At 41.0% G+C, this 12,684-nt stretch overlaps 1 protein-coding gene and 1 non-coding gene across 6 annotated transcripts in view; both read left to right on the forward strand.

Annotated features, from left to right (window-relative positions):
• Window positions 1-12,684, forward strand: part of UPF2 (UPF2 regulator of nonsense mediated mRNA decay) — a 132,784-nt gene that overhangs the window by 16,089 nt on the left and 104,011 nt on the right. The window lies entirely within an intron of this gene.
• Window positions 6,895-7,088, forward strand: LOC127483640 (U2 spliceosomal RNA). The gene has a single exon (XR_007910078.2). It is a non-coding gene; the product is annotated as a U2 spliceosomal RNA (small nuclear RNA).

Here is a 12,684-nt window from a genome sequence, read left to right on the forward strand (position 1 = left end):
AATCAAATAATTAAATTTACATAACTTACTTTGTTATTTTTGTAGTCCTTTTCTCATAGAGTCTGCCTAATACATCAAACTGCTTTTTTAATTATACTAATATTATATTAGTGTATAATATATAAGATTAATTTGTGACATGCAATTACATATAATATATACTAATATATGTAATATGTATATTATATCTACAAAGCTTTTATTGGCTTTGTAGACTCTTAGTAGAGGGACTACAATGATTAAATCAAATCACCTTTAACAGATGCATTATTCTCTGAATACCTCCTGAAGTTTTCTCTGAACCATTCCAATGTTAAATGCACCTATTTGCTAGGAATTCTTTGTTACATCCAGCTGAAATTGAATGATTCCTTCTGAGTTAGTTCTTTTTTCTGGTATGGGTGAAATAAAAGTGGAGGGCCTTGAACTATTTTTATGTTCACAGTGAATAAAGTATTAAAACTGAGTAAGCATGTAGGAAATTTTATAGCAATTTTCCATTGCCTTGATGGTCTTACTGTATGTCGGCAATGATGGGGAGTAAAACTTGGTTCTTTGCCACAGATAGTTTGAGAACCTGGTACAGGATGTATGTCCTTGTTTATTCCCGTGATGGTTTCTCATTTATTTGTATTGTACAGCAGGAAGCTGTAGTCCCTCTACTCTTGCTAAGACACTTTCAGGCTAAATACTTCCCATTCCTTCAGTTTGCGCATTCATTTCCAGATACTTCACTATCCTTAGGACATTTGTTTCAGTGACCTAAAATGGCTGTACCTTTAATAGTGCCTTGTCATTCTTTGGACTTTTTTTTTCCTCTGATTTTACTTATTTGAGAGGCAGAGGCAGAGAGAGCTTGCTTATTTGCTCACTCCTATCTACTGTTTCACTGCCCAGATACATGCAGTGGCTGGGGCTGAGCTGAGGCTGACGTTGGTAGCCAGGAACTCAATCCAGGTCTCTGCCAGGTTGGGAGGAACTCAAGTACTTGAACCATCACGGCTCCTCCCAGGGGAAGCATGTGCAGGATCCTAGAGTCAGAAGCCAGAGCTGGAGAACCTCCCAGGTTCTCCCGTGTGGGATGCAGGCATCCTAACTGGCATCTTAACCTCGTAGCCAAATTCTTGCCCATTCTTTTGACTTTCTGTTACTTATTTACAACTGAGGCATGATTTCTCAAATGAACTGCTGCCATGACAGCTGTTCACCTTGAACTAGTTAAATAAAATTTAAAAACAGAAGAAAACATTTTTAAAAAGATTAGTTTTTCTTTGAAACAAATTTCCTCTTATTTCTTTGATCTGCTGATTCACTCCCCCAGATGTCTGCAACAGCTGGGCTGGGCCAGGTGACCCAGGAGCCCAGAATTCAATTCAGGTCTCCTTACATGTGTGGCAGGGACCCAAGTTCTTTTGCTTGGGTTTTTTTTTTTTTTTTTTTTTAAAGATTTATTTGTTTATTTGAAAGGTAGAGAGGTAGAGTTACAGACATATTCCATCCACTGGTTCATTCCCCAAATGTCCACAACAGCCATGGCTGGGCCATGCTAAAGTTAGGAGCCGGGAGCTTCTTCCAAGTTTCCCACTTGCGTGCAGGGGCCCAAACATTGGGCCACCCTCTGCTGTTTTCCCAGGTGCATTAGCAGAGAGTTGGATTGGAAGTGGAGCAGTTAGGACATGAACCAGTGTCCATATGCAATGCTGGCAGTGCAGGCCACAGCTTTAACCTGCTGAGCCACAGTGCCAGCCCCAGGACCCAAGTATTTTGTCCGCACCTTCTGCATACCAGGCTGGATCAGAACTGAAGCCAGGATTTGAACCCAGGCAGTCTGAAAGGAGATATGGATGTCACAAGCAGAATCTTTTTTTTTTTTTTTTTTTAAGATTTATTTTTATTTGATTTGTAAGAGTTGCACAAAGAGGTAGAGAGAGGGAGAGGTCTTCCATTCACTGGTTTACTCCCCAAATGACCTCAACAGCCAGAGCTGAGCTGATCCAAAGCCAGGAGCTTCTTCTGGGTCTTCTACATGGGTGCAGGAGCCCAAGGACTTGGGCCATCCTCTGCTGCTTTCCCAGGTGCATTAACAAGGAAGTGGAGCAACTGGGACTGGAACCAGTGCCCATATGGGATGCTGGTGCTGCAGGCCTGGGGCTTCAACCCGCTGCGCCACAGTGCCAGCCCCACAAGCAACATCTTAACCCCTGAGCTAAATGCTTGCCTGTGGTAAGAATTTTTTAAGCCTGGATGCATGCTTCCATACCTTTTTAAAACTGTATTTAGTTGCTTTTGGCAATTTGAGCCTTATGTGATCATTTTGATTGTTGATTACTTATATATTATTAATGATAGTTACCCGCTGGCCATGTTTAGCTTTGATAAAGTCTTTAATAAAAGTTTTGAACAGAATGTAGTGTTAAGAGCCCAGCAGTGAAGGCTTTCCCTAGAAACTTGTAGACACTTTGATAAGAAACTATTAAATATATTGTTGTCAGAGAAGATTATTTTCTTGTGTAAACTGACCTTAGCATCATGGCAGTCATTTTATCATGGATGTAATAATTTGGGGGATGTGAAAATTTTAATCACCATATAGAAAACAGTTGACACATGGCTTGGTAAAGCCCATATGCCTTAGGAGAACTTTCAACCTGAGCAGCCTATCTAGTGAAAATGCAGATATCTGACTGAGCCAGAAAAGTGTGAAGACTGTGTTAGTGCAGAATCCCTACTTGGCCCATTACTAGTTTTCAAGGAGAGTACATTATAGTAAGCTGCTGGAATGTCAGTTTCTGAGAGTTTCTTCCTCCCAGTGGAGGTTTGAGGTTTTTCTGTATCATGGAAATAAATCGAGCATTAGTTTTTCAGAGTAATGTTTCTCTTGGTTGGGTATAGGTAGAAAACTAAGTATCAAGCAATCTGATATTTAAATTTAAATGTAAATTTCTTTAAGCTTTTATTCAGTGTCTTAAGATCACATGCACTTTATCATTTTCAGTCTAGGAGTCCTAGATGCTGTTGGTTGTTTTAATTACATTGGAAGATAGTACTATTCATAGAGATTATGATCTGTACTCATTAAAATCTGCACTTAAAACTTAACCAATTTTTACACATATGTTAGTAAAATCTCTGGTACTTTCATAAAGACATTGTAATGAATGAATGAATGAATGAATGAAGGCTGTGGTTGAGACTTATTGAGTCTTCTAACCATTATCGTATTATCTGAATTATATTGTACATATTAGATAGCTAGTATTGTTTCTAGGCACCTGAGAGATTTGCTGTTACAAGTAAGCGATAACAATTGGGTGAATTCTAATAAATATGAATGTATAAATGGCTAGTACTTAATTTTTATCATATTTTGGTTAAACGATCTGAGGAGTTACATTTTTGAAAATATTTAGAAACAGCCAGTTTCTTAGCTTTGCCTTTTCTTAGGTTCATTGTTCTTATTTTATGCTTGGAAATGCTTTGTGCTTTGAAATGTAGAGGTCTTATTTGTTAGTATTTTTTGGACGTTTGGTAAAACCTGGTTGAAGAAATTACTTAATTTTGATTGGATATAACAATGTAATGGAATTTGTTTTTTTCAGTGTGGTGAAATCATGGATTCAGATATGAAGTCAGAACTCTTGCTTGAATAATCTGAAGTATCCTAATTTCTTTCTTTTTCTTTTTTTTTTTCTTTTTTTTTTTTAAAGATTCATTTATTTGAAAGGCAGAGTTGCAGAGGTAGAGAGAGAGAGAGGTCTTCCATCTGCTGGTTCACCCCCTAAATGGCTGCAGTGGCTAGAGCTGGGCCACTCCAGGGCCAGGAGCTTCTTCCTGGTCTTTCGCGTGGGTGCAGGGCTCAAGGACTTGGACCATCCTCTGCTGCTTTCCCAAGCCATAGCAGAGAGTTGGATCTGAAGTGGAGCATCAAGGACTCCAACAAGTACCCATATGGGATGCCGGCACTGCAGGCTGTAATGGCTTTACCTGCTATGCCACAGCACCGGCCCCTGAAGTGTCCTAATTTCTTTTTTTCTCCCAAATTGATGGAAATGATGGCAAATTTCTCTTCAACATCTGTGAGTTAGTATCTTCATGATTGTATGCTCAGTTCAACAGCTATAAGTGATTTGATTTGAAGTTTAGTAAATATATGTACAGTGCAGACTTTTTCCTCACTCCATTGTTAGTAAAATCAGAGGTTTCTTTGACTAATGTAAATTCATAAGGTGTTAATTTACCAGTGTTGAAATTTGAAAACATACCAGCTTAAAACTAAATAGTGTTGCTTTTACTTTTACTTTTCTTCCAGGTGAGGTGTACCTTGTCTTACAGGTAGGTTGTTTGACCAGTTGATAGTATGTAAGCAGTAGTAAATGCTACTTTATCATACTTTTGACTGAAGGAGTCTCTAACAATGTTGTAAGAGCTCTAGAATTGTTACCCATTAAATATTCTATAATTTGCTTTAAATGACTTTGTCATAGGAGCTTAAGATTCAAATGGATACAGTAATGCTTAACTATGTTATAATGGCTGTTCACAAATTATAAAATATTCATAACCAAATTAACTAAAATGAAACCAAAGAAATTAAGTTAATTCTAATCAAGTTTATATGAATATTTGATAAAATGTTGAAGAAGATGAAAAGTAAAACCATTAGTTTTTGTTTGCTCTACTTGTTGATCAGTTTTTCCAGATTTTGACCATGTTTGTTCTATTTTGTATGGCTGCCCAAAAATCAAAGTTAAAATGGATGTTTGGTGTTCAAAGATTTGTTTTTCTTTTGTAATTTGGCTAAAGAAGATCAAAATAATACTTGGCATTGAAGTTCTTACCTTTTCTGCTATTAGTAGTAACAGTTTCCCTCATGAGAGTGCCATTTTACTTTATTATAACACATTGCATGTGTGAATTTAATTGGTTCTCACTGTATCCTTGGAATACCTTGAAATAAATACCTATATTTTAAAGGTGATAGAATAGATTTAGATATTAAAAGACTTGCCCAGTGTAACATGGATAGCCAGTGACAGATTGCAGTTCTTTTCTTTTTGTTCATACTATACCTTTCATTTTTACATAGTACCAATAATTATATACATTTAGGATCTAGTTTATAAAAAAGTGTCTAGTACTCGTATTAGCCAAAAGTACCATGTCAAATCCAAACGGGAAAGGAACATAATAACATAAGCACCTTGATCTAGGAAGGCTTGCCTTTGATGTATGCATTTGAAAAACATTATAATTTTACTCTGAAGTGGATAATTCTAGTTAATTCTAGTTTGGAGGTCAACATAGTCTGCTGGTTTAGAGCATTGACTGTGGAGTGAGACTACTTGGGTTCAGATCTTTTTTTATTTTTTATTTTATTTATTTATTTTTTTTGACAGGCAGAGTTAGTGAGAGAGACAGAGAGTTATAGACAGTGAGAGAGAGACAGAGAGAAAGGTCTTCCTTCTGTTGGTTCACTCCCCCAGTGGCCGCCACGGCCAGCGCTGCGCCGATCCGAAGCCAGGAGCCAGGTGTTTCCTTCTGGTCTCCCATGCTGGTGCAGGGACCCAAGCACTTCGCTGCCCTCCCAGGCCACAGCAGAGAACTGGACTGGAAGAGGAGCAACCAGGACCAGTACCCGGCACCCCAGCTGGGACTAGAACCCGAGGTGCTGGCGCCACAGGCGGAGGATTAGCCAAATGAGTCACGGCATTAGCCGGGTTCAGATCTTAAACTTGCCATCAGTTTATCCTGTTATCTTAGAAAAGTTACCTTATGCCTTTCCTTCAGCTTTTCCCGTGTATAAGTGGGAATAACAGTAGCACTCTGCCTCTGAGGTTAATATGAGTGATGTAGTGAACTCATGTATAAAAGCACTTAGATGTATTTGGCACATTGTGTTTAGATGTTACTTATTGTTAATATACTGTTGATATGTTTTATATTTAATCTTTTTTTAAAGCTTTATTTTATTTATTATAGAGGTAGATAGAATAAACAGTGAGAGGGAGAGAAAGGCCTTCCCTCTCTTGGTTCACCCCCCAAGTGACTGCAACAGCCGGAGCTGTGCTGATCCGAAGCCAGGAGCCAGGAGCCAGGTGCTTCCTCCTCATCTCCCATGCAGGTGCAGGGGCCCAAGCACTTGGGCCATCTCCATCTTCTGCTTTTCCAGGCCACAGCAGAGAGCTGGAATGGAAGTGGAGCAGCCAGGACTAGAACCGATGCCCATATGGAATACTGGTGCTGCAGGCTGAGGATTAACCCACTGTGCCACAGTGCCGGCCCCTATGTATTTAATCTTAAAGACTTTTCAAGATAATTTTTTATCATGTTTCAAAAATTTGTATATTAAATTTTAATTGCTTGTCTTATGAATTCATTATCTTTTTAAAAGATTTATGTATTTTATTTGAAATACAGAGTTAGAGAGAGAGAGGGAGAGATAGTGACTAAGAGATCTTCCATCTGCTGGTTCACTTTCCATATGGCCATTAAGAGCCGGAGCTGAGCTGATCCAGAGCCAGGAGCCAGGAAACTTTTCTTGGCCTCCCATGTGGGTGCAGGGGCCCAAGCATTTGGGCCGTCTTCTGCTTTCCCAGGCCATTAGCAGGGAGCTGTATCGGAAGTAGAGCAGCCTTGAGTCAAACCGGAGCCCATATGGGATACCGGCCCCAGAGCTGAGGGCTTAACCTGTTACCCCACAGCACCAACTCCCAAAATTCATTTTTTAAGAACACAAAGCAACTAAGTAAACTGTACAAAGTGAAAGATGTGGCAGAAATGTCACAGTAAAAATAAAAATGGAAAAGGAAACTCTAAAAATACAATTATGTCTCTAAATACTAGGATTTTGTGAGGCATTTTTGTGAGGCATTCATCATTTTCTTAAACAGTGTGATCTCTTCTTGGCCTTTTGGTTAAGATCAAGTGTAGTATCTGTTCTTAACCAGTTTAATATCTGATATGTCCTCTATCGGAAGACTGTATATTAAATGGATTTTTGGAGCAGGAAGTTGGAATAGAAGCTTGCTCCATCCACTCTGTGTGTTGTCCTGGTATTGGAGATACAGTGCATGAGTCACAAAAGTTCTGTTTGATATTTTCTGTCAGTTTTACAATATTAAATTGGTAACCTAAGAAACACTATACAGGCGCAGGTATTCAGCTTTGCATTATTATGCTGGTTAAGTTGTTGGAGCCCAGTATTAAAAATACCTAGGTTCAGTACCTGTGGGTCCTGACTCCAGCCATCTGCTAATGCAGATCTTGAGAGCCAGCAGTGTTCACTCAAACAATTGGGAGACCTAAATCAAGTTCCTGGCTTCTGACTTTGATTCTAGTCCGGTCCTGGGCCATTGCAGGCATTTGGGTAGTGGACCAGTGGATGGAACCTCTCTGTGTCCATCTGTCTCTGACTTTCAAGTAAAAGTTAGTTAACAAACAAAATTAAAAAATAACACTCCACAAATCAAGGATTAGTGTGCCTTGGGGATGCTCCCAGACAGTAATGTCTCATGTTGGTTTAAGGAAGGCTACTTTTTATATTTTTATTATAATGAAAAACACTTGTAATTGATTTTGTTTTCAGTGTTTTTCACATCTGTGAAAAGGTACTAGCACCTCCCTATGGTGCAGTGATATAATGAGAGGGAATGAACTAGTTTTTGGTTACACTAATTTAGTTAACTTCAGGTATGACAGGGATTGCCACATTATGACCTGGGGACCAGATTTAGTATATGACTAATTTTTCTATAACCCGTGAGCTAAGAATGATTTTTTATCATTTTAAATGGCTGAAAAACAAAAGTAGAGTATTTGGTGAAGCATAAGAATTACATGAAGTTTAAATTTCAGTGTCCATAAATATTTATTGTAACATGGTCATACTCATTTGTTTTTGTATTTTCTCTGGCTGCTTTTGTATTCTGTTAGCAGGGTTGAGTAGTTTTGGCAAAGACTGTATGGTTTGCAAATACTAAAATATTTACTACTTGAACGCTTATCAAAAAAATCTGGACTTCTGATTCCTAAAAGAATGGTTTCAGGGCTGGCGCCGCGGCTCACTAGGCTAATCCTCTGCCTGCAGCGCTGGCACCCCAGGTTCTAGTCCCGGTCTGGGCGCCATATTCTGTCCCAGTTGCTCCTCTTCCAGTCCAGCTCTCTTCTGTGGCCTGGGAAGGCTGTGGAGGATGGCCCAAGTGCTTGGGCCCTGCACCTGCGTAGACCAGGAGGAAGCACCTGGCTCCTGGCTTCAGATTGGCGCAGCGCACCCGCTGTAGTGGCCACTTGGGGGAATAAACCAGCAAAAAAGGAAGACCTTTCTCTCTGTCTCTCTCTCTCTCTCTGTCTAACTCTGCCTGTCCAAAAAAAAAAAAAAAAAAGTTTCAGTTCAACTTTATGTAATAGATGTATTTCTAAAAAGATGGTAATTAAAATGATATGTGGTAAATCATCTCTTCAGCTTGATTTTGCTTGTGATTTTAGTAACACATTGCCTTGAAATTTTTAAAAGAAATCTTGGTGAGGTGTGGCTTTTTTTTAACAGTGACATAAAGAAGGGATGCTCTGTGGTCAAGTTTGTTGTTAGTTCCCTCATCCAAGTTTTCTAAAAAAAATTTTGTCTTTTTGTATGAACTTCATAGTTAGAAAAAAAAATATAGTATATACAGAAAATGTTTCACTTGAATTTTTTTTCAAGATTTATTTATTTAATTCAAAGAGTTAGAGAAGAGAGAGGGGAGACAGAGAGACACACCTTCTATTCTCTGGTTCTCTAGTGCCAAAACAGCCAGGGCTGGACTAGGCCAAAGCCAGGAGCCAGAAGCTTCTTCCTGGTCTCCCACATGGGTGCAGGAGGCCAAGGACTTGAGCCATCCTCTGATGCTTTCCTAGGTGCATTAGCAGGAAGTCAAACTGGCGCCCATATGGGATGCCAGCACTGTAGATGGTGGCTTAACCCACTGTTCCACAGCACTGGCCCTTCCCTTGATTTTAATGAGAATTTCTAAATAATTCTAGGATTTATGACTGTTCAAACACCTATGATGGATTATTTCCCTGCTTTAAGTCTTAGAGTTTTGTTTTTTTGTTTTTTGTTTTGTTTTTTGACAGGCAAAGTGGATAGTGAGAGAGAGAGAGACAGAGAAAGGTCTTCCTTTTTTGCCGTTGGTTCACCCTCCAATGGCCACCACGGCTGGTGCACTGCGGCCAGCGCACCGGCACTGATCCGAAGGCAGGAGCCAGGTGCTTCTCCTGGTCTCCCATGGGGTGCAGGGCCCTAGCACTTGGGCCATCCTCCACTGCACTCCCGGGCCACAGCAGAGAGCTGGCCTGGAAGAGGGGCAACCGGGAAAGAATCCAGCACCCCGACCGGGACTAGAACCTGGTGTGCCGGCGCCGCTAGGTGGAGGATTAGCCTATTGAGCTGCGGCGCCGGCCAAGTCTTACATGCTATGGATTTAGATATTCAGTTAATGTATGTTAATAAATGATGGAGGAAAAGATATGTGACTACATAAAGTGTCTCTAATAATTAATTCTATTTGTTTTATCCTGTGTACCAAGAATTTACCAAATATTACAGTTAGAAAACAAACCAATGGCAATTTTTAAATTTTTTTCCTGAGTACAGATCTCATTGAATAGTGAATAAGCACATATAAGCAGTAAGGTGAATTAATGCTGTTAAAGAATTTGATCATGGGGGCCGGCGCCGCGGCTCACTAGGCTAATCCTCCGCCTAGCGGCGCCGGCACACCGGGTTCTAGTCCCGGTTGGGGCGCCGGATTCTGTCCCGGTTGCCCCTCTTCCAGGCCAGCTCTCTGCTGTGGCCAGGGAGTGCAGTGGAGGATGACCCAGGTGCTTGGGCCCTGCACCCCATGGGAGACCAGGAAAAGCACCAGGCTCCTGGCTCCTGCCATCGGATCAGCGCGGTGCGCCGGCCGCGGTGGCCATTGGAGGGTGAACCAGCGGCAAAGGAAGACCTTTCTCTCTGTCTCTCTCTCTCACTGTCCACTCTGCCTGTCCAAAAAAAAAAAAAATTAAAAAAAAAAAAAAGAATTTGATCATGGGATTGAGATGTGGGAGAGGACAAGGAAGCTTTTTCAAATTTCAATTTGGTTCTGATAGGACTGGAGAGGAAATGGAATGCAGACACAGTGAACCATCATGGAATTACTTTTAATTGATGCAACACAAAATCCCAGGCAAATAATTAAAAATGAGGTTGATGGCTGGAGGACAACATTTTTTTTAAAGATGTGTTTTATTTATTTGAAAGAGTGACAGATGGAGAGAGAAAAAGATGGCTTTGCTGGTTCAGTTCTCTAATGGCCACAAGAGCTGTGGCTGGGTCAGGACAAAGCCAGGAGCTTTATCCAGGTCTCCCACATAGATTGTGCTGGATTGGAAGCAGAGCAGCTGAGACTTGAATTGTTACTCCAATATGGGATGGCGAATCAACAGGCAGTGGATTAATCTGTGCCACAGCACTGGCCCCTGTTATATATTTGAGGGACAGAGTGACTGAGAGAGAGCGAGCGAGGGAAAAAGGGAAGTGTCTTCCATCTGCTGGTTCACTTCCCAAGTAGACAGAACAGCCAGGTTTGGGCCAGGCTGAAGCCAGGAGCCAGGAACTCTGTCCAGGGTGGTAGGATCCCAAGTACTTGGGCCATCTTCTGCTCCTTTCCCATTAGCAGGAAGCTGGATGGCTGGGACATGAACAGGTGGTGCTCCAATATGGGATGCTGTTGGGGCAAGCAGCTGCTGTGCCGGCCCTTGACTGTATATTTTCTGTTCTGATCACTTTGCTTCTGCATATATATATCAGAAGTCCTCGGGACAGGAGTTTGGCCTAGTGGTTAAGACCCTAGTTGGGAGGCCTACATCCCATATCAGAGTGCCTGGATTTGAATCCCAGCCCTGCTCCTAGCTCAAGTTGTTGTGGACATTTGGGGAGTCAATCAGTGGATGAAAGAGACCTGTCTGTCTTGCTGCCTTTCAAATAGTTTTGTTTTTCTAAAAAATCATTTTAATAAAGTCATTTTAGAAGTTCTTTTAAAAATATCAGTAAGATTAAATTGAATGATTCAAATAAATTCTCAAAAGTAGCTGCTTTAGGCTGGCGCCGTGGCTCACTAGGCTAATCCTCTGCCTAGCGGCGCCGGCACACCAGGTTCTAGTCCCGGTCGGGGCGCCGGATTCTGTCCCGGTTGCCCCTCTTCCAGGCCAGCTCTCTGCTGTGGCCAGGGAGTGCAGTAGAGGATGGCCCAAGTGCTTGGGCCCTGCACCCCATGGGAGACCAGGAGGAAGCACCTGGCTCCTGCCATCGGATCAGCGCGGTGCGCCGGCCGCAGCACACTGGCCATGGCGGCCATTGGAGGGTGAACCAACGGCAAAGGAAGACCTTTCTCTCTGTCTCTCTCTCTCACTGTCCACTCTACCTGTCAAAAAAAAAAAAAAAAAAGTTTGTGGAAAATGAAATTAAAAATAAATTTATAAAAAAAAAAGTAGCTGCTTTACTTTTAAGTATCTTCAGTGTGTTATTAGGACAAATGTTAATTGATTAAAAAACTGGAGTTTACTCAGGAAGCAGATTATGTTAAAAGGGATAATAATGGTTCTAAGAGATTTCAAAATTCTAATGACAAGGGGCAACATTATTTTAGAACTTAAAAATAATAAAAATCTCAGTAACAATCTGAGACTTGACTTGATCATTGTTCTGTCCATTAAGATGTAATTATTCACTGAGGAATTCTTTCTTTTTTTAAACTCTTTTTTTTTTTCCTGACATCCCTTGTTCCTTCTCTAATTTGCTGTACCAGTTGGGTGGGTCTAGGCTACAAGGATTTTGGGAAATTGCTCCAACTAACTGGAGAGTAAATACAGGCTAATTTTCCCACTTTATTTTTTGTAACTTTGAAGAAGGTAAACCATATCACACAAAATCCCTCATTTACTTCATTATTTGCAAGAACATTCAAAGGACAAGGAATAAAAACCTTTAAGTATTACTTTTTTTTTTTTTTTTTTGACAGGCAGAGTGGACAGAGAGAGAGAGAGAGAGAGAAAGGTCTTCCTTTTGCCGTTGGTTCACTCTCCAATGGCCGCCGCTGCAGCCGGCGCACCGCGCTGATCCTGGCAGGAGCCAGGAGCCAGGTGCTTTTCCTGGTCTCCCATGGGGTGCAGGGCCCAAGCACCTGGGCCATCCTCCACTGCACTCCCTGGCCACAGCAGAGAGCTGGCCTGGAAGAGGGGCAACCGGGACAGAATCCGGCGCCCCGACCGGGACTAGAACCCGGTGTGCCGGCGCCGCAAGGTGGAGGATTAGCCTATTGAGCCACGGCGCCGGCTTAAGTATTACTTTTGAAAGTGACTTTATTTTTTTACTTTGATTTTTTTGAAACCATTATAATTTGCATTGTGGTTTATAAATATCAGATATTACACTTCCACATAAATATTGAATGTGGGAAAAATTGTGTCTAGTTGCAGAAGTCTCAACCATTTATACAACCATTTATACTTTTATTTGACTTACATATTTTGGTATTTTCTAATAGTTTTGCATTGTGATAATCAGTGACTTACTGGTATACAGTTGCAAAGTGGGAGAGTGGTATTCCTGTGTTTCCAGGTAGCCTGGCCTTGAGGTAGTAGTTTGTTCAGTGTTATATGGATAAA

This window comes from Oryctolagus cuniculus, chromosome 13, assembly GCF_964237555.1.
Source record: "Oryctolagus cuniculus chromosome 13, mOryCun1.1, whole genome shotgun sequence".
Lineage (NCBI taxonomy): Eukaryota > Metazoa > Chordata > Mammalia > Lagomorpha > Leporidae > Oryctolagus > Oryctolagus cuniculus.